The sequence below is a fragment of the Lepisma saccharinum genome, chromosome 3 (genome assembly GCF_977018435.1).
Source record: "Lepisma saccharinum chromosome 3, izLepSacc3.1, whole genome shotgun sequence".
In the NCBI taxonomy this organism is placed as follows: Eukaryota; Metazoa; Arthropoda; class Insecta; order Zygentoma; family Lepismatidae; genus Lepisma; species Lepisma saccharinum.
In genome coordinates, this window is record NC_139231.1 from 116,279,975 (window position 1) to 116,304,013 (window position 24,039).

General features: G+C 39.8%; 1 protein-coding gene across 1 annotated transcript in view; it reads left to right on the forward strand.

Annotated features, from left to right (window-relative positions):
* LOC145985339 (protein THEM6-like) overlaps window positions 1–24,039 on the forward strand; it is a 52,471-nt gene that overhangs the window by 20,498 nt on the left and 7,934 nt on the right. The gene's annotated exons all lie outside the window — the stretch shown is intronic.

Here is a 24,039-nt window from a genome sequence, read left to right on the forward strand (position 1 = left end):
AAAGGATGAAAGATGCACTTCTAACACATACACAGGGTTTGAACCTAGAACCACTTTGCCACTAAGACCAGCTTATCATTCATTCTCATCGTCGTTATTATCATAAGAAACGGAAAAAGGAGCGAAAAATATCAAAAACAGAGCACAATAGTTGTCCAATTGTGTCTAGGTAAGACTCCGCATATTCTCTGTCTCGGTGGTGTAATACCTTTATATGGACACTCACATATAGGCTACATCCCAATATTCACTCTTTGATGAAAAGCTGAGTGAACCCCAAAGCTGAATAGAGTCTAGGGTAATCGCGACAATAACGAATGAAGGATAAAGTTCAAATGCTCCTATCCATAAATTGTTGAAAATTTTCCATGGAAGAACTCAAAGTGCCGGTAATATCTGCAGAATGTAGATAATATCTACATAAAATAACTGTGGATGGCTTACAACAACGTAACACATATCACAACGACTTACGTGCCGTTTGGTTTGCAACAATAACAATTGCATGTAGAAGTTTTACACAGTTATTGAAAATTCCAAACATAACTTTTGAAAAAGGGCATATTATGGTTTCATATTTGTTAACAGCAGTTTAAAATAGTAATGAGTAGGTCCCAGGCCAAGAAAATGAAATTCTAGTCTTTTCAAGAGTAAACTGGTTAATTCGTGCCACCTCATAGTACTTTCTAATAACGCGTTTATAAAGCAAAATCGGGGAACAAATATTTATAAAGTTTTTTCAATGGTTTGAATTAATCGAAATGTTCGTCAAGGGTGAAGGCAGATCCATTACGGAAATTGTTTGCTGTCCATTAACCGTGACGTCATTTCAGACTTTCTTTCCTTCTCGCTTTTCACTTTAAAAGTCAGAGCAAATGTTTGCGCCCTTGTAAATGTCGTTGGGTACGACACTGGGGGGAGGATATCTTAATCTGAGACTGTATTGATTGATGGTGCTGAACAGCGCATGCGCACATTGTTAGGCTGGTGAGAACGTGAAAAGAACATAACTGAACTATGATCTTCAACCCAACGTTGAGGCAGTGGCGGATCCAGCAGTTATAGTTGGGAGGGGCGAATTTCATTCGGGTACCTGACCACAATTGCACTGGTTTATATAAACAATACATCCTACTGTAAACAGGAACCACATTATCATCCATATTTTAGAGATTACAGAGTTATTTTACAAAAATAAAGTTTCAGGGTTGGAATAGATGGTTTGATTTCATTTTATTTTTGTTATTTAGCGTATTTTTTCTGCCACTTTTGGCTAATCTCAACGATATGGATGAGTGATGATATATGAAACTGATGAGAGGATACTCACAAAGAACAAATCCCTGTCTGGGATTCGAACCCTGGACCTCTGGCTGGGATAAACGGTAATTATTGTATGTCGTTAATGTATCATAATTCCTCCCATTGTCACAGTAAACTGAATGAACAGATACAAGGAATGAAGTGAATAAACAAAGAAAACAAAACCCTATTCTCTCTAGGGGTATCAGAGACGCTTTGAGGCATATTGCAGAGTTGTTCGGATACAAATTTAAACTGTAGGTCCAGTTCCGATTCGCCTATCATGAGTCGAAAGTGGATTTACAAGTACATCATACTTCAAAAAAATATTGTCGAGTATGTTAAACTTGGTGATAAAAGAAGGAACATTTGAGTCTTCAAAAATATTAAGCATAATATATCCAAGTTCCTGGCAGTTGGGAGGGGCAATCGCCCCTATCGCCCTCCTCGTGGATCCGCGCCTACGTTGAGGAAGGCGGGTTATGACTTTTAACGAAGAGAGGCGGCTGTTAGCTCCGTCATAAACACTTATACACAAGTTTTTCATAAAAATGTATGATGTTGATTTTGGTTGATTTGGTGTTTTAAGTCCACTTTATGCACAGTAAGGCTAATCGGGACTGGACCTACAGTTTAAAGTGGGATCCGAACCACTTGTACCTCCACCGGGTATCGAACCCGGGACCCCTTGATTACAAGTTACATATGTAGCCAATAATGTGAATTTGTGAAGACGTGTACGCGAGGAAATAAGTCTGCAAGAAACAAAGATGGCTATTGTAATGAAAGGAAGGTTTAAAATATGTTTACCAAGAAAGATACGAGGAAAGGAAATAGATAAAATAGGGATTTCCCGCAGAGAGAAAGAGAGAGAGAAAGTTTGAAAGAGAGAAACAGAAAAAGGGAAATGACGAGAAAAGAAAAGGAAGCCAGAAAAAGAGATAGGGAAAGGGGAGAAAGAAATGGGTAGATAGAGAGGAATGAGAAAAAATGAGAAAGAAAATGATGGCAGAAAAAGATAGAGCAAAAGAGATTGATAAAGTAAGGTAGAAATATAAAAGAGAGAACGGGAGAGAAAGAGGAAGAACGAAGAGAAATAGAGCGAGAGAAAAAGTGGAAGAACAGATCGAAAGAGAGAGACTGATCGAGAGATAAAGTGGAAAACTGAGAACAAGAAGAAAAGGAGGATGAAACAAGAATTTCCTTTGGGGAGAGAAAAAGCGAGAAACAGAAATAAGAGAGATTCACATCCGAAGTCTCCCTTTCAAGTGTTTTCATGCACTTGTGTTGAAACCTTGCTAATTTTTTTCACGTGTCTCGACCATACGAGTATTACCTCGTTACGAAATGGAAACACTTGGATTGATCTTGCCCAGGATAGGGACTGATGGAAGGCTTATGTTGCTGCAGCCATACACCTTCGGGCTTAAGAAGGCTTGAGCATTAGTTACTTAGCTCGTTACGAAGTTACAGGATCAACCTGGTAGCTAGTTAGTAAATTGCTCTCGTCTTTGGCTTGTTCCTAGTTAGATTCTCGAAAGTCGTCCGATGCTCGGTGCTGTTCTAACAGTAAAGAAAAAAATGGAAAATAAATCATCTCCACGGTGAATACATGACGACAGTGGCGTTCCCAGTATTTTCAAAGGTGGGGGGTATGCATGTTTTTTTCTTGGTAGTTAGCCCTCATTTTGTCATATTTTCCTAACTTTGACGTTCTTTTTTTTAGGAATACTGGGCCAAAAGGGGGGGTTATAACCCCCACCACCACCGCCCCTTGGGCACGCATGACGAGGTGTTCTAGTTGTCCTGGACATCTGCGTTTTTTACATCTCTCTGGTACCCAATGACGTCACGTTAATTCATATCAAAATTTCCCGCATAGAATTTTAACTTAGTTGTGTCCATATTTCTTGCATCAATGTGCCTTCTGTGTACCAACAACAGAAAGTGAAACTATGTTCTAATCTCATGATGCGTTCAAATATATTGCAAATCCTTCATTTTCGCAGTTGCCAATTTTTTTATTTTCTTTTATACATGTTACTTTCATGTTATTACTTCCCCGCTGAGCCCACATTTTCTTGCACATTGACCTTTTAAGACGTGTTGTCCGCATATGAGCAAACCATATTACCCATGTACATTTTTTTCTGAAATCATTTCATTGAAGCAAACGATACTTCGGTATGTCACAACAATGTGCTTGTCTTCTAATAGTGTCCAATTACCTGGTAGCCAATAACACTGACCAGGTCTCCTGCCAATAGTTTTATATTAAGGACCCATAAGGAGTCGATTGTCATCGGAAGTAAAGCATCGTTTCACAAACTGTTGGCGTCAACGACATATACAAACTACCCAACAGGTTGACCTTGTACCCGACTGCAGCGTTACAAAAACTGGTTTGTGAAAACAAAGCAATTCCTACTCATGATGTAGGATGAGAGGGAAATGCTGAACTTTTTTGTTCCTGGTTTAGTTATGGTAAGAGCTTACCATTCTCTGCCCTCTATAAGAACATATGTAGAAGATGTGTACCTTGTATTATGAGATGTACAGTGGGATCCATGAGTGCAAATTGTCCATCACCATGTTCGTGCTCTTTATTTGACCCAACAAGAGCTTCAAGAATTAAAATAAAACTCAAAACAAGCTGTTGACAACTTCTGCTGTTGACAACTTCTGCACCAGCATACATCAAAATCCATCGCTTAAAAACACATTGGATGTAAGATAAAAATTCATGAACATAGTCATGGAGAATTTGCACGGTAATACTCATGGATCCCACTGTACAGTTACAACCAATATATTCATGGGCAAAACACCAGAATTAGCACACAGGAAAGGAACTACTTTTCAGAAGCCACGTGGGTTTGTTTCCATAAGCTTCATTCCTGCAGTGGATAGAGAATACTTATTCTTCGTATCCTACTGCTACAGTAAAACGAACACCTCCTTTTCCATTTGAATTGATGGAATTTCCCAGAAGATATTTCTTCTCGTGCTTTCTCAAAAACATCACAAGTAGTTTACAAAATATCTTATTTTTTATCGTTTTTTAACTATGAAATTTAGCAACTTTACCGTCCACCATTACTTGAAGTGTGATAACGTACTGAGTTATATTTTCATGAGATTTTAACATATGCAGGAGCATCGAATATTCTTTTTAAAAAGTTAGCTTTGAATTATGGAGGAGGACAATAGCGTGTACCATATCAATATAACGGATATACATAATACTCGTACATTGTTATGGTTTATGGGGGGAAGTGCCCCTCTTTTTCCTCGATTGTGGTGCTCGTGCACAGGGGTGCCCACTAGGGGTATTTATGAGATTTTTTTTTCGGTGGGGCAAAATTTTATAGTTTAGCTACCAATTCTATATATTTTCATACAAAAATCATTTAGTTTGATTAACTTGTTATTGATTATTAGTTATCGTTAATATGTACAATTTTTCTACCTACCTGTAGGTGATCGCGGTGATGGGAGTTGAAATGAAACATCACCTGTTATGCCTTTAGAATCCATTTGGAAAGGGGGGCGTGCTGTTCGCATTAATACAAGCTTAGTCAAGCAGACGAACTGTTAAGAATGAGGTTCAGTGCGCTAACAAAGGCGTGAGCCTGAGCAATTTTGTTCGTTTTATGTTAGCAAATACGAAAGTGAGCCGTGTTTTTACTTTCTGTACTCTTTTAGTTTGAACTGCAACGAAAGACTTCGAATGTCTTGAGTCTTTCGAGTTTTGGCATCTCGGCCAGTGGTAAACAATGTCTGGTTCTTTTTTTTTCTTTTTTGGTAGTTCAGAGTCGGCTCGGAACTTCCGACATGCGGATTTCAGTTTAGTGTTGGATGATTTCAGGCTTCGCTTTTATGTGTTCCTGTGCTACGACTGACTGGATTATCGTAAAATACTGTCAGTTTTCGATGTCTAAAGCTTAAGAAAAGTTTCGATAAATTTATTTTAAAAAATTAAATCAAATTATCCACATTCAAACAAAAATCAATTACTGCGTGTTTATCCAAACTATATTTGTGTGTGTGTGGGGGGGGGGGTGTGATACACATTTCTTTTGCGGGGGATTTTGATGAACAACTTTGGGGGGGATGCGTCCACAGCCTTGGGGGGAATGGGCACCCTTTATCGTGCACATAGTATTGGTACGTTTATGTAAAACTGACATTATACCCAGGTACGTGACAACACACTTTCGTAGAGTAATTGCCGGCCCCGTGGCGAAGTGGTTAGCACATCGCGTCACGACGCCAGGGGTCCCGGGTTCGAATCCTGGCCTGGGCATGGATATTTGTGAGTGTCCATTCATCAATTTCATCATATCATCACTCATCCCCATCTTCACAAATTAGCCAAAACTGGCACAAAAAGCGAAGTAAAATAAAGGAAATCAATCGATACCCATCATCGGCAAAAAGACATTAAGTTGTTCACTTGAAGACAAGAGGAGGTGCACTCTCGAAACGTAGTGTTCTAAAAAATAGCACTAGGCAATGATTAATGTCCAATTAACATTACATGCTAAAAAAAAAAAGTCATCAATGTGCCACAACATTATCGACCAGATATAAATATCAGATTAAAGACGTTCAGAGATAATAAAATTTTACTGTAAGGTAAAAGGTAACTAACTAACTAACTCCCTAGCCTTCTTAAACCCGAAGGTTCATGGCTGCAGCAACACAGGCCTTCCATCTTTCCCTATCTTGAGCAAGTTCTATATACTCTTTTCCATCCCTACAGATTTCCCTTAGGTCCATCTCAACATTGTCCCTCCATCTTCGTCTTGGCCTTCCTACAGGTCTCTTACCATCAGGTTTCCCAACAAGAATCCTGTAAACTCCTCTTTCTCTCCAATTCGTGCCACATGGCCTGCGCACCTAAGTCTTCTTGATTTAATTATTCTAATAATATCTGGACGTGAATACAAATTATGTAGTTCTAAATTATGTAACCTTCTCCACTCACCTGTCTCCTCATCCCTTTTAGGTCCAAAGATTTTCCTAAGGATCTTATTTTCAAATACTCTCAATTTATGTTTATGTAAAAACAAAAAAAAAAGGTAAAGTGCTCCCCTGTGCTTAGCACCACGTCATGAAGGCGTATAGGGGGTGTAGGGGTATCGCCCCACACTTTCTTGATCCGGTCGTGAGTGGGGGTGATGTGATCAGCATCACGCCCGTAACCGCCTTTACCCCCCAGGGCTTCCCCCAGGTATCCATGTCATTCGACGCCATTTTACTGTAAGGCTTTCGGTAAAGGTAAATGTGTTTATTCTTCCTTTCTTCTCCAATTTGTTAAAGTGCATCCTGGTATTTTTAGTGGAATTTTCCATACGTGCCGAACAAGCTTGTTAGTTCCGATTCATGGTGCTGACATCCTAAATTGCGTAACACTACAAGAATAACAATATTTCACGACAATTATGTAATTACTATGTTTCCCATTGTAAACTGCGCTCTTTTGGTATTCTTTCAAGTATTATTTGGCTTATTTTATGTGAATGTTAAATACTGAACGTATTCAAGACCTTATTTTGTATTCGTGATCCAAGGGGTCCCGGGTTCGATACCCGGTGGAGGTACATAGTGGTTCGGATCCCACTTAAATTGTAGGTCCAGTCCTACAAAAAGTGGACTTAAAACACCAAATCAGTCAGTCAGTATTCTGATCCTCCGAGCTGATCGACATAATCTCGTACAAAAAAATTAAAATGTAGCCTTGTATGGCGCAGAAAGCTAAATGTGAGGTAAAGCTTAAGAAATGTGACAATGGCGAAGAATGGAAAGTACGAATTGAATACACAAAGTAAGAATTGAAACTGTGTTGGAATGGGTTGGTGAAAGAACAATGCTGAAAGTGCTAAAGAAAAAATAATCATTCTAATGCTGGACCAACGGTGATAAATATGCTGGGCCATTCCATGTGAAATCAATCATCCAATGAAGAGGCATTTTTCAACCTCGCATATTTTGATTAATTTGAAAGTTGGCGTACTGAAAGGGCCACTTGAGGTAGGAAAATATGCAAAGTTGCAGATCCATATCTTTTGTATTTCTGAAATTACAGTGTTGCAAACTGTGTGATTCTCGTCATTTTTTCCATCTTGTTAACTTTAAATTTCAATATTTTGGCAATCAGGGCACGTGTAGAAGTGATTCAAACGGCGTTGGAAAGGTCTTGAAGGGCTCTTTAGCACTAGATATACCATGTCTATGTCAGGTTAAAAAAAAACAATTGAAGGTGCTGTAAACAAAATTTGGTAGCAATTTTCTCAAAAACAGGTTTTTAATTTATATTTAAAAAATATGTGTTATATATACAATATTACCCAATAACTGTTCAAAATTTTAAAATGGGACGCCAATGGGATCCGAAGTTACGTTAGATCTAGCTTAGGCTAGGGTAATGTAGGGTATGTTAAGGTAATGCATGATAAAATTTGGTAGTCAAATTCCTACAATTCAAAAACAAAAGTATAACAGAAATGAAATATACATAATATTGGTTGAATTAACGTGCATGAATCTGATGTTTAAATTTCCCGTTGTTAGAAATACAGGGTGATTCAAATGTCCGGTCCCATAGGTAACTCCGTTATTAGTGCATATACCGAAAAATGCGAAGAGGGCAAAGTTGCTGAAAATAGATTAATTTCAATCTAAAGTGCTTGAATTTTCAATGTATCGTGCGCCGTTCAGTCTGTACACTCGTACGAGCCTCATTGGTAGCCGATAATGCTACGTTTGGCCCAGAATACTGCAAACAAACAAGTATAAACATGTGAACGTGTGATACGCGCAGTGGCACAGAGTGAAGTACTTATGTATAGCAGCCTGATTCTTATTTGTGCGGTTTTAGCCTATTGTAGTGGTCTTGGGAAAGGAGGTGTGTGTGCGTCACATGTTCACGTTTTTAATACTTGTTCTGATGACCACCTACCCACCTAAAGGTCCGTCGTTCCAACTTCTGTTCAATCCGTTGCGTGGTAACAATTTAAAAGATCGCCATGGAAACTATCCTGCAGAGACACACGCACGTGTGTTGTGCGCGTTACGCAAGCAGAGCTTTGAAATGTGCGTGGGTGAATCACCTTCGGGCCATTTGGCATTGCATGGTCCTTTTGTTCTTTCCACGTGATCAAACTTGTATCTCCGCTTTACTTGAAACATATGAAGCATGGCGAGCCTTAACATTTTTTTAAACCATGCCGTGTCTCATATGGGCTTTACTATTTTATTCATTTACTTGAATAATCCCGTATACTAAGTAGGTAAATTTTATATCATGGTATCAACTATGTATATATAATGGCAACAATAATAAAAAACAATGAAAACGTTCAAAGAATGTTTGCATAGATATAAACCTGGACGATTATTTTCGAGGGTTCTTAGCGTCGAAACGAGGCGTCAACGAGCAAAACGTTACCAAAAAGTTTATGTTTTAGTGTTTTTTATATGTTCTGTAGTTTGGCGGTGTTGTACTGGGATGCACTACGTTTGTGTGTGTGCTGCACGCCGTAACCGGAATGGAACGTAGTAGCCATGTTCTATCTGTAGCGTAATAGCGATTTCTATATGCTGTGATTCCACAGCATTTTAGAGGTGGCAGCACCCACCCCTACCCCACACACACACACTTTAAATATGCCACTAGTTTAAATACCGGACAAAACGTGGAAGTTTCTTCGTATTTAATGACTGCGATTCACCCTTTAATAGAAGGTGGAACAAGGCACAAATTCCATGTAGCCTACCAAAAGTCAGTATCACAGCTACTTCTGCACAAACCTCTTGGACTTCCCTTTAAGCGGAGACAATTTATTAATTGGAGCTCAAACTTTGTAAATGCCTACATAGGTTCCTGTGCGTTTGTCCCTTCAACAGTTTCATTTGATCACACATCCTTGTCATCTTGATCAACCTTAATAGAAAAGCGGCTCAGAATAACAAAAAAATCGCCTTTTTTAAAGGGCGAAACGTAATCGAAATAAATAGATAGAAATTTCCATGCTGATTGATTGATAGCCCCTTAGCTAAAACAAAATTGAGGACAAGAAAACAAGGAAATAAGGTGTGTCTATTAAAAACTTCCTAACTCAATTTTTAAAACAAATTCATTCATGCAATACTTAACAAGAACTAAATCTATATTGCTTCCAGGATAAAAATCTCCTTACGTATTAAAAGTTGAGGCTGTATATGGGCCCTCAGGACACACAAGGACAAACGCAGTACAACACAACCCCACAAAGAATTATCCTGGCCGAGGACCCAGCGCCAGAGCCTCGTTGGCCTTGGTTGCCTCACAGACAGCTTTCTTTGCCCGGTATTCAGGCGAGTGGACTGCTTGAGTAAGGGTAGAGACCCCCCCCCCCCCCCGCCCTCCGAAATGCTGGGGAACCACAATGAATAAATCGGAAATGCAATATAAGCTTCTGGCATAATATGGCTATTCTCCATCCACCAAAATAACGAAGTTAATGTGAACAAAATCCGTGTGATACAATATATACAAGTGCTCATAGTTGTACAGCTAATAAAACAAGGTTCCACAGCTTCATCGTTGAACGGTGTGACTATCACTACATTTCTAAGCGTATGATTTCTAAAAAAGTTGCCACTGTAATAACAAATAAGATTTCTCAGAAGTCACTTGTATTTGTTTTCATTGGCTTCGTTTTCACAACAGACACAGAATAGTTGCTCTTACGTTTAATTGCAGTGATGGCACCAGAGTGGGGAGGCAGGGGGAGCTAGACAGGGGCGCCGACTTGTCAAAATTATTGTAGGGGCTCTGATCACTGAAATAAATTAATGAATGACCCACTCCCTCACTTTTTTTAAGTTTTGGCCTCAGTGTTCGGAATCTCGTAAAAGCACATGAATTCCTCAAAAATAACAAAATTTTCATTCACAGTTCGAATGCAGAATGTCAATTGTTCACATTCCCTACTTTTAATATCTGCTACCACGGAGCGCAGAACAGATCTCCCTAATATATCAACGATCTCGTTCTGAGTGTCATGTGAGAGCCATTTGTAGCCCGAACGTCCCACCCACTACCCTAGTTCATGTGTCTTTTGAAACTCTTTAGTAAAAATGTTAACAATACTCATAATTATATACTTACGTTAGTACATAGTAATAAGTCGTGTGTTTTGCTGTCTCTGGTCATACCCCCCCAAAGTTTATGGTTTAGCGGTCTCAGCATCCCAACGTTGGTGGTATAGAACATTTCAAATGTGTATTTAAAGTTAAGTTCATGTGGCACAATTCAGAGTAAACTTTACAAGAGAAACAAAGTAATACATTAGATCCTCTTAAGCAAATTATGGGGGCTCTGCTCTCACATCGTTAACATGGGGGGGGGGGCCTCGAGCCCCCCATGCCCCATGGAGTCAGCGCCTATGGAGCTAGAGCGAGTCATTTGTTTCTGGCGCTGGTTCACGTGCGCTTTTAATTAGCTCTTGAGGCCTGAAGAACGTAAAATTATCCGTAATTCCTGTGGCATCTGCTTTTCTTACGCTTGGCTGAAAAACCAGCGGTCCGAACAAGGTAAACATGTAACGTTTAATAATCAGCTTCCGCTGCACGATTTTCCCACCGTAATGTGTAGCATGTTGGGAAGCACACAAGCAATGAGATATTGTGGTACTACACTCACGGTTCAGAATTGCACAGAAAGTGAACACATGGTAAACTCGTGGACAGAGATAAACCAACATTTTTTTTTCCTGGAAAAGATTCCATTCCTTCCCAAACCTAGAACTATGTTTTCAGGATTGCCATGTTGTTTGTGCTTCCGCACCATAATCAAATGAGACAACTTGAAATTTTTTGTTCAAAATCAAACGAATTCCTCATCTACCAACTCCATGGGGTGACACTCTCAAGCTGTGTACACGTGTCAGTTCCTTATTCGACAAGATTGAAAGGAAAATGGAGTTTCTTTCTGTCCAGAAATATATAGTTGAAACTGTGAACTTCTCCATGGTGTAGCATTTGACCTACGCAGCATAGTGGTTAGCGTAACGCGTTGTGAAACCATAGTTCCTGGCCGGTCAGGATGATCTCATTGTGGTTAATTTTGCTTCGAAATCATCAGTTCATCATCCGTCATCATCATTGCACGCCCGATGACGTGATGGTAACGTTGTCGCCTTGTAATCAAGGTGTCCCGGGTTCGATATCCGGTGGAGGCACATTGCACAGTGGTTCGGATCCCACTTTAGACTGTAGGTTCAGTCCCGATTAGCCTTTCTGTTATTAAGGTGAGCTTTAAAAAACCTCAGAATCAAATTATACACAGGCAGAGTAACTCCTGGGTAATTTAAGCAGTATCGCATTACAGAATGCGTGAGTAGTCGATCACCACACCGGATTTGTAGTAAAAATCACAGTTCTGTCTGCATTTTGTATTTTTGTTATTTTACGTAACTTTTCTGACACTTTTGGCTAATCGCGATAATGAGGGTGTGTGATTATTATGAAATTGATGACGGTACACGCACAAATAAAACACCCAGGCCAGGACTCGAACCAAGAATTTTGGGTGGCGAATTCGGGAGGCGACAACTTAATACGTTTGGCCACACGGCTGTTGTAGTCTCTATTCTAGGGTTGGACGATATCGGGAATTTGATATCGCGATATATCGTCCAGAAAATATCGTCAGAGACGATACAATTTTTTCCATATCGTGATGTCGGTGGTATATCGTCTGCACGATATATATCGTCAAATAACGTGACGATATATCGTCGACACGCTATATATTGCCAAAATATCGTGAGGATATATCGTCAACACGATATATATATTGCCAAAATATCGTGAGGATATATCGTCAACACGATATATATATTGCCAAAATATCGTGAGGATATATCCTCGACACGATATATATTGACAAAATAGCGTGAGGATATATCGTCGACACGATATATATCGCAAAATATCGTGAGGATATATCATGGGCATGATAAATATCGCCGAAATAACGTGAGGAGATATCGTCGACACGATATATATCGCCAAAATATCGTGAGGATATATCGTCGACACGATATATATCGCCAAAATATCGTGAGGATATATCGTCGACACGATATATATCGCCAAAACATCGTGTGGTTATATCCTCGACACGATATATATTGCCAAAATATCGTGAGGACATATCGTCGACACGATAAATATCGCCGAAATAACGTGAGGAGATATCGTCGACACGATATATATCGCCAAAATATCGTGAGGAGATATCGTCGACACGATATATATCGCCAAAATATCGTGAGGATATATCCTCGACACGATATATATTGCCAAAATATCGTGAGGATATATCCTCGACACGATATATATTGCCAAAATATCGTGAGGATATATCGTCGACACGATATATATATTGCCAAAATATCGTGAGGAGATATCGTCGACACGATATATATCGCCAAAACATCGTGAGGTTATATCGTCTAGTTGATATCGCCTGGACGATAATTTTTCAATATCGCGATATATCATCACGATATATCGCCCAACACTTCTCTATTCCCACTCTGTCTTGGGTATCTCTGGAGCAAGGCCGCGCATAGAGACAGATAAAGGGGTAGGGATCGAGTGGGCAGAGCGAAATGGTACACGCTGCTGGGAAGGCAGTCGATTTCCTCCGTCCACGCAATACCATCCCCTCGCACGTGTTCATTGGTGGAGCCGTCTCGCGTCACTACTTGCGCAGAGACTTGTTTTCGTTCGCTTGCTCCAGAGATTACCGAGACAGAGTATAGAGAAGAGGCGCTCTCTCGAAACGTAGTGTTAGAATAAATATAAATATTAGACGCATTAAACAATTGATAATGTCTAAATAACATTCGTGCTAATAAAGATCTATGGTCACTAACATTTAGAGAATTATTAGATATCCAATCCGTTTGATATTTTGGGAATTCAGTGCCTACAATAGCTGTGAAATTTTGCACAAGTCATTTTTACGATTCTACGCGAACGGTAAGACTTGTGAACTGAACACAGGGGCTCTACTCTTTTCCACTAGACATGTTTGATCAACTTCTCCAAGGAGAAGTCGACGCGTGTGGGGAACTTTTTACATGCAACACATGCGAGGCATATAAGTCATTCAGGGCCAAGTTTCTTATCCTGGATAACACACACCTATCAGCGTAAAGCGATTACCTTGACGAGACAAAAGGTCGTTAAGGAAATAAACGTGGAATATACAAAGAAAGTAAAAAATCTAACAGCTTAGTCGATGCTTATATTAACATCATTTGTGATGAATAACCTTGCGAACTGTGCAATAACTATTCTTCTCCTATAATGTTTCTGGGTAGAACACTTTGACTTATCTACGCTACTTGGAAGTACTGCAAAACCTCTTCCTTTTCAGTCTATCATAAATATTTATTACTTACAGTACAAGAGTTGCTTGTCTTCAGGTAATGTTAAATTCGAACTAAACAATATTTATTGAGTAATTTACTAGCTCCAATCTTTATCCTCTTAACTAGAAAACAAGTTACCAAGTCCATATGTTAACTATTGTTCAGTCTTTTCAGGGATGACTCCGTGTTGAAATAGGTTTTGTCTTTCGAGACAAAACGATAATTGTTAAGGCTATAGTACCCAGAGCGGCTTGTAAGAGTTTGTATGTATGACGTGCAGTGCTTTTGTTTTATGGGAGGAAAGGTTCCAGTACTCTTCAATTTGATTTACCATTGTTATTCTGTTCTTTATAAGAATTACTCAAAATATTGTGTTATATGTTTGTAGTTACACACACACCAGGAGCGTATATTCTAGGCTAGTTAGGCTATCTGCGAAGCCTGATGTCTAAAGAGTAAAATGCAGGAGGAAAATCGATTAGAAATTGTAAATGATGATGGTGATTCTGGAGTTGGCAACCTGATTTCCTATGAGTTGGCAACCTGATTTCCTATGAGTTGGCAACCTGATTTCCTATGAGTTGGCAACCTGATTTCTTAGGAGTTGTTAAACTTATTTCTATTCATAGCCTACGACCACGTGACATAGTGATATAGCCCAGATCTTGGACTCAGTATACGTCACTGACACACACACATCTTTCGTTTTAATAAAATATAGTTAGTTTTAATCTCACCTACAGAAAGTTACAGGTACGGCGTACCGTTGCGTACCACCAGAAAAAAAGCACTTGTAACGTGTATTTTGTATTTTGAGTAGCAGTTTCGAAGCGAGTCGTCAGTCTGAAACAATGAAGCTAAGGCCACATTTATGTTTATATATACAGGGTGTCATTTTAATGGCGCCCACGGACCACGGAAACGTATAGAGGACATCAAAACAAACAACTTTTCTCAGTAACATTTTTCTCGTTGGTGCATCATTTCGGCGCTACAGTCGTTCGAAAAAGCCCGTTTTGCCGCCTGAATGCTGGCAACCACACACAACATTTGATTGCATTTGTGACGTCATATCCCGTCGTGAAGCGATGCGTTCCAGGGTTGCCAGGAAAACACATATTCTGTGAAAAATGACATAGCTACAATCAGCCACATTACGTACCGTAAAACAAAACGAGAAAACACGTTCTGTAACCTAACAGGAAGTAAACAAACGATACGAAATATGGTAGAAAGAAAATAGATTTCAAGTGGAAGTAGTCATTTCGAATTTTGTCTTAGCTTACATATCAAATATTTGCAAATCTAGTTACCAAGTTGGTATCTACAATTTAGTCTATCCACTTCGTCCTTCTGATACTAGTTGTCTGTGACACACTGAACAGATGACAAAATATAAATGAAAGAACACAAAATTCCAAAGGTAAGCAACACATAATGTAATGCATATTCAGGGCATTATGAGGCAAGTGACAAAAATGGTTGAGAATACAGGGATATAAATAGTAGTAAAACAAACTCTCCGACGACTGTGTTTATCTACGCACCTGATACACATGTAATAGTTTGCAACTCTGAACCGGGCAGTATATTCGCTATTGATTCATCATTAGATTGTTACTGTGGTTGTACGTGTTTTAGCCGTAATGTAACAACGTGAACCTCGGATACTTCCGTTATCAGCACAAAGTACCACAAGGCATCTGGACACAAACCTGTAGATAACAACCTTGCAACCAGATTTGCAAATATAATTGACATGTAGCTGGGCGTAAACAGCCAAATGTAAGTTGCAAGTACAATACAATTTATTGTTGATGATATTTGACATGTAGGCCGAGTTAAAATCCGATAATGACACTTCATTTTGAATACGTTTTTTACCATTTCTCATATCGTTGGTTTACTTCCCCCTTCTTCTGAGATGACTGCTGAACTTCTGGCTGGTAGGCTATGATGTTCGGTTTACTGGACGCGTTTCTCGCTTCGTTTTACAGCTAATAATGTAGTTGGTAGTTTGTCATTTTTCACAAAATTTGTGTGATCCTTGAAACCCTACCGTGAGCTGTTTCGCCGCAGGAAATGACGTCACAGATACGATCAAATGTTGTGTTGGGTTGCCAGCATCCAGGCGGCAAAACGGTCTTTTTTGAACGGCTGTAGCGTCGAATTGACGCACCAACGTGAAAAATGTTACTGAGAAAAGTTGTTTGTTTTGATGTCCTCTACATGAATCTGTGGTTCGTGGGCGCCATTAAAATGACACCCTGTATGTATGTATATAAATATATATATATATATATATATATATATATATATATATATATATATATATATATATAATAAAACAAGACAAAATTAAGGATATTCAAGATATATTATTAGGATTTCATAGGAACAATAATACTAGATAGTAAAAACAACAACGATTCTTAGATACATATGCCATTAGGCTCATATTCTGGTCAACAGAATTGTGCGTTGAAGGGGAAAGGGGAAGTTGGCAATATAGGTGAAGAATGTGCCACACATTCCGACCGACTGCTGTTATTCAAGATCTTTCGATTGCGGGAGGATTAAGAAAAGTACTTGCTCAGCGGTCCTACTGACCGCTTATGAAGCAAACCATGAGGAAGCAGCAAGACTGCTGCGTGAACATTCCTCGTGCATTTTCTTCAATACTACTTCGCAGAAAACTGTTTGTTAGCATCAACAGGTCTCGCTACATAACATAAGCGTGTTACGTGTTAAACAACATGTTCATCAACCAGAACAATATTGGGAATCTTGTATTGTAATATATGGGTCAAAATATTTCCAAAATTTGGTATTACACTGATTAAAAATATGGCTTCAAAATGATCACCTCAAGCTTGGAAATGATTTGCCGAAAACAACGTTTTGCTAAGAGAACAAATGAAAATTGTAGCGTTCACCCTGTCAAAATATAATACAATGATGGATATGATGGAAAACCTTACGATTCGAATCTTTAATTTCTGGTTTCGGAGCGCATTCAACTAATCCCTGGATCATAAAGGTCTCAACATAAGATTTAACCCTACTAAAATTCAGAATTACTGAACATTTGCACATGTGAATAGAACAAATATATCTTCGTTGCCAATTTATACAAATATTTGGTCACGATCAAGTATTTGGCAGAGTTGTTAAAGGTCCAGAAATTTTAAATAAATTTAATTCCGGTCCAGGAGAGAAAATCAGCGAGTGGAAGTGGGTTCTGGATCCTAAAGTTCCTTTTTGTGCTTAAAGTATTTTAATTTGGTCAAGGAACCTTTTTTCCAGATCAATTTAAATACGGTCCAGGAACCTTTTTCCGGATCAATATAAATACGTAAACCGCGGTAGCTCAGTCGTAGTCGGCCTCCGTTGACGAGTGATTATCTCAGAGCGATACGACGCCAGGGGTCCCAGGTTCGAATCCCGGTTAGGACATGGATGTTTGTGTTTGTTTGGGGGATACTACCGCATAGGGGAATTCCTTTCAAAAAATCGTTATGGCGTCTGACTACCATGCGAGAGACCCGGGTTCGATCCCCGACGGGAGAGAACCGGGATTTTTTCCACCTGTTGAAGCTGCTCCGGCGTCCACCCAGCGTCGTATAAAATGGGTACATGGAGGAAACTCTGGGGGTAAAGGCGTGGTGCTGATCACATCACCCCCACCTTCGGCCGGGATCCAGAAAGTGTGGCCCTACCTCCACACACCCCTATATGCCTTCATGGCGTGGTGCAAAGTACAGGCGAGCACTTTTACACACACATACACACACACAATTTAAATTCGGTCCAAGTTGCGTATTGTTTCATTGCAATACGAAACTTTATAGTGTGTACACTGGTATTTGGGAGGTCATTCCAAAGAAACATTTCTTTCTGTTTGGTAGACAAACTAAGTTACCAGTGTCAGGGCTAGTTGTAAGGTCGACATTGGATTTTGTGTATCTTCCAGGAAAGTTGAGATTTGAGGATAACAATTCAACTGATCAGAAGATAATGAACGTATAATTAATACAGATTTACATTGAGTCAAGATAAAGGTCGTTAGAACTGCAGTCAGACATTTGGTGCCATGCATATCAGATTAGATCGTGCAACCTGAGGTTTTATGCAACACGCGATATGAAACTGAACGTTAGTCTACTTTCGTGAGGTTTTTCTCCGCCCCATGGTATTTCACAGCAAAAATAACAATTATATAGTCTTATTAACTGTGTGTTGATTTGAACCGAATGTTTGACCTTGAGCTGCAAGATTAACCAATAAAAGCAAATATTTTTTTACTTTTCTTTTAAGTCCGCTTTATATTCTGTTCGACTGATGGAGACAAGACCTAGACTTGAAAGTGGGTTCCGAACCAGGGGTGCCCACAGAGGGGACGCAAGCGCGTCATGGCAATTTTTTTGGGGGACAAAATTGTATACCAATTCTATATATCTCCACACCAAAATGGGGGGATCGTTTCTTTGATTAACTTATTATTAATTTTTATTATGGTTATTATGTACAGTTTTTCTGCCTACCTGTGATTGCGGCGATGGTTTTGAAATGAAACACCTCTTATGCCTTTAGAATCGATTTCGAAAGGGGAGACGTGCTGTTCTCATTAATAGAAATAACACTTTCCACTTCGATCCAAAGACAACAGCTGTGTTAGGTTGTCAAACTGCAAGGGGGAGGGAGGGGGGATTGTACCCAATTATCTGAAATTTCACCGAGACGCCCTAGTTACATGGAAAGAGCTATCGCCATCATTTAAGAAACGAAAATTTTCCCAGAAGCTAGGAAATTCGGAGCGGATAATTTTCAAGCGAGGCAGATGCCAATTTATCCACGAGCATCTGCACTACGTCGACACGGGACATGCCTATGCATAAAAATTGCCAATATCTTCCGATTGATCAGGCCTAGTAACATTCCAGCGGGCAGGTGCGGCCTTTTTGTCGGCGTGACATCTTTGCCAGGCTGAGATTTTCGAATCCTCCTCACTTCACCTGCCCACGTGTCGAAGGATTTTGGAGATTCGCTGCCAAGTAAATGCAAATTGTAATGTTGTTTTCACAGTGCTGATGGTGTCTGATTTTGCATCAGAATTCTTCCAGAGATGTGTTAACATCCATATACCATACCCTGCTATGTTGCTGTCAAAGATGTTCTTATTGAGCTCATTATACGCTCAGAGAGGCAAATCCAAACTGAACCTACAGTTTAAAGTGGAAAGAGAACCACTGTGAAATGGGCTCTTCCTTCAATCGAACCCTGAACCCTTTGATTACAAGACAATGGAGTCTAGTATCTTGGTGCAACTCGAGGGAAAACACATCTGTGTCAATCTGTATTTTATTTTTGTTATTTGGCGTTGCTTTTCTGCCACTTCTGGCTATTGATTGGTTTGGTTTATTTTACTTCGCATTTCTGCAACTTTAGGCTAATCGCGAATATGATATAATGAAATTGATGATGAGACACTCGCAAATAACATCCATGCTAAGGCCGGGATTCAAACCCGGCCCCTGCAGTCGTAGCGCGATTTGCTAACCACTCCTCGCCACTTTTGGCTACATCGCAACGATGGTGATGAGTGATGATATGATGAAATTGATGAAGGGTGTCTCGGATCATAATTAACATGTTTGATATTGTTAACAATAGATGTCAGGAACTTTCAGTTTTGCTTTTCATGCGCACTCTCAAACCCAGGAGTGACGCTCAGACAGTAAAAAAAGTAGTGCTCCCCTGTGCCCACGCCATGAAGGCGTCGCCCCTGGCCGCCTTTACCCCTCAGAGTTTCCTCCACGTACCCACTTTATACGACGCTGGGTGGGCGCTGGAGCCGATTGAGCAGGTACTCCCCCGCCGGGGATCGAACCCGGGTCCCTCGCTTGGTAGTCAGACGCCACGGCGACTTCGCCACGCTCAGACAGTTGGCGAGACAATATGGCCGAGTGTGTGCGGTGATTTCATTCCTTCCATCGCGTTGCATTGCATCAAGTTTGTACATACATTTAATATTTTGTTTTAATCAATGCAGCTTCGTTTATTATCATTGAGTGTCATTTCGCAATCATCCGAGTCGAATCATCAATATGGTCCTCCACTCCAGAGGCATGGGTTCATGCTAAAGCGACACGCAGTAAGTAATATCATTTTCTTTGGCGTACATCGTACAAAATAAGCAGACTCATCTTGGCCCAACAGGCAAGCACATTTTGGTACATCAGGCCAACACAGTAGGGGAAAGTGGGGTAAGACCATGGACGTCCGCAGGATTTTTCCCAGGGAGGGGCAAGGAAGGTATTTTTTTTTCCAGGGGGGTCAAAAGAAGGCAAATTTTCCCCAAAAATAGTGTTGTTCCCTATAAAACATTGCTCAAATTTGAATTTATGGTGTTCATGCAATAATTAACACATATTATTGTGGCTAAAATGAAATTATATGTGTGAAATACAAATTTTTTGGTTGACTTTCATTTTCCAGGGTGGGGGGCACGGCCCCACCTTGCCCCCCTTTCCGGACGCCCATGGGTAAGACCGGGTAACTAGCTAACACTCGAGGGCGTGCTGGAGCTAAACTATTCGATCTAGAGTTTGTCAGATTTAAGTAAAATATGCATTGTTCAACTGAGTACACTATATATCATTCCTGAAAAGTCATAGTTGCACTACTTTTTTATCAATGATTGTTTTCTGAAAGAAGTCAAATCACCCGGTCTTACCCCACTAGTGGGATAAGACCGGGTGCATATGTTAACTTTATGGGAAAATATAAAAACGAGATTTTCAGTGGATTTTTATTTTATACCTATGACAAGTTGGTCCATGCCTTAGCTACAGCGCCTAGAATAACGTAGTGTGGAAAACGGCATGGTTTTGCTCTCTCACGCTGGTTCCACTCGAAAATGATCCGCTAGAGGCGCTGGTGTTGACACCGGGGCTTGGTGTTCGACTGCTTATAATGGTAAATGGGGTTTTTGCTGCAACGTCTGATTCTTTTCCTTGTAACATTTCTTTGCATCAGAAAATTGTTATGATATTTGGTACAGTAGTCGCGAAAATATTAAAGAATATTATGAACCGTCGATCATGACCTGTCCTTGAGTTTTTTATTAACAATACGGAAGAAAACATAGGTATGGATTGTAACACGTAACATGACAATTGCTGCGAGAATTAGTATTGTGTATGCATTATCCTGAAAGGTTCATTAATATTGTCATTGTCACAAATATTATTTTTATGGAAATTCACACAGACAATACTCGTTTATTTTAATTAATTAATTAATTAATTTTATTATTAATTAATTTAATTAATTTGCGGTTTATTTTCATCAAGTACAAGGTAGACATTTTACAGCCAAGTCACGAGTAAAAATGCACAGTCCTTAACACCAAAGTTCTACTTACCAATCGACACGAATGTAAAGCAATTTGTTGATAGAGATGACAAGATACAGCCTAATCGGCTATTTGAACTCCATGGAATATGAAATTAAATTCTTTCGAATATCTGCATTTCTGGAAAATGACTTCATAATATGTACGCCACGAAACATTTTTTCTCCTTCATGACACTATTTCAATTTTATTAGTATACAAAAATAAACTTGTGTACACAATCCAACGTTTGACGTCCAGCCTCACATGCGATATGTTGATGCTCGTGTTGCGTTGCACATAAAACGTATTTATGTTACTTTTCTGTGTAAATTAATGCCATTTCGTGACTGCAAATCACTCCACAAATATAACTGTTTCCATCAATTCACTTACCGCCTTTCTAGAGAAACAAATCTACACAATATATTCCAAAAACTAACTAAGCCGCATTACTTTCATAACAAAATTAGCCGCTGTGTCGATCGCACTGCCATCTACTTGTCATCGTCTCGGGGAACCAGTTTCTTGGGTCGTTTTCCACACTACGTTATTCAAGGCGCTGTACCTTAGCTGAACAATTCAAGAATATTAGTTACAGAAATCACAAGTAAAGTTGTCTTCTTCCTTCCGCTCCACTACAGCTTTCGTGGGCCCAGCCAAGACACTTTCCACATTGGATCCACCCTTCTCCTTGTTCTGAGTTAGAAAATACATCATTACATAAAATTTAATTTAGTCTTAAATAATGAGGCAATGATGGGTAGTGCCCGGTCTTGCCCCGCTCGAAGTAACCGGTCTTACCCCGAGTGCAGAGGTTACAAAAACGAGACAGAACCACGCTTCAATTGGACTAAATCCGTATTGTTTGCTAGGGTATAAATCCTTAGTAAACATATAATAAGCTGGACTAAAGAGTGTTTTATAACTGTAATGACTATTGAATAAGTATGGTTTAAAAACAAAAGAACATTAGAGAGATGACATCGTAAAACAAATTCACCTAAACAGACGCCGTGAATTCAACAGCAACAACACGCCAATATGGCCACTTCTTCTTCTTGACTAGTGGAGTGTAGTTCACAATCTGTCCGCTAGAGAAGAGAACTAATGACGCCCGAACCAAGGTACCCGGTTTCACCCCACAACCCGATCTTACCCCACCTTCCCCTACATATTTTGGTCCATCAGGGCCGCATACAAAAGAAAAAGAAGGGACACTCACAAAAAAATACCCATTCCCAGGCCGGCATTCCAGCCCACAGTGAGACTGTGTTTACATGCAACGTCACCTGTGATAGGCCATGTTTCGCGACAAAATATCTGCAACACCGTTGCACCTTATAACCATATTGCAAATATTACACTTTGCTCGTACAGTGGGATCCATGAGTATTACCCTGCAAATTGTCCATCACTATGTTCACGCACTTTATTTTACCTAATAAGAGCTTCAAGAATTAAAAGAAAACTCAAAACAAGCTGTTGACAACTTCTGCAACATCATACATAAAAATCCATCGCTTAAAAACATATAGGATGTAAGAGAAATTTTAATGAAAATAGTCATGGACAATTTGCACGATAATACTCATGGATCCCACTGTACACATCAGATGTAATTCGTTCAAACCATGTGGATTTTCCACCTATTAAACACATGGTTTCGACTGTGAGATGATTATTATACATTTGTTAGATAAATTTATCCTAATATTGGAAGCCTTTTAGAGAGAAGAAATGCTCAGGATTACAACTTTATTTGCAAATTAGTTAATGCACAATTTGATATTCCATATGCATTATCCAAAGTTATTCTACGGGCGCAGCATCATGAACTTAGAACTAACTACTCTGCTATTTCACTTTGCAGAAACAATATACATCTTAATTTTATTTTAGCACCATCCTACCAAAACTGGATGGATGGTAAAGAATTTATATATCTATGTAACGTCTTCTTTTACTAACGCAACTTGTGTTTTAATATACGAGGGGACAGTGAAAAGTTTTGAGACCCACATGGAAGGAGTGATGGATGTTAGGTAGTAAAATTTTGGAGGATGTAAGGTTTGAGTTTTAGGACACACTGTGCGAAATGAAATTCACATGTTTTCTTCAATTTTTTGTCAGGTTGAAAATGAATGAAGTGTCAGAAGAGAGTATCCGACAGGGCCGTGATTCGGTACCTTTGTCGGCAAGGCCTCACTGCACAGGTTGCTTTGGTCGAGTGTGGCTTCACGGCATTTCCCCATCCACCTTATTCCCCCGACCTGCCCCGTCAGATTTTCATATCTTTCCTGCTATGAAAAATTCACTTCGAGGATGTCACTTCCACACGGACGATGGCGGTCATTCAGTGGTGCGAGACTCAGGACAAATCATTCAAATCATCGTACCAGATGACTGCAAACAAATTGCAGCACAGAATGCATAAGTGCATTAATCTGGTAAAAAAAAGGTAAAGTGTTCCCCTGTGCTTAGCACCACGCCATGAAGGCGTATAGGGGGTGTGGGGGTAACGCCCCACACTTTCTTGATCCGGTCGTGAGTGGGGGTGATGTGATCAGCATCACGCCCCTGACCGCCTTTACCCCCCAGGGTTTCCCCCAGGTACCCATGTTATTCGACGCTGGGTAGGCGCCGGGGCCGCTTCCACCGTTAGAAAAGTTCCCGGATTTGAACCGGCCGGGGATCGAACCCGGGACCTTTAGCATGGTAGTCAGACGCGTTACCGACTGAGCCACCGCGGCCACCGCATTAATCTGGGGGATGATTATAGAGATTATGTAGAGAAACCATAATGATAAACTGTAGCTCAAACACACCTTCCCTGTGAGGCTCAAAACTTTTCACTCTCCCCTCGTATTTTACTCTTTTTTTATTTTCTTCTTTATGTGCAAATTT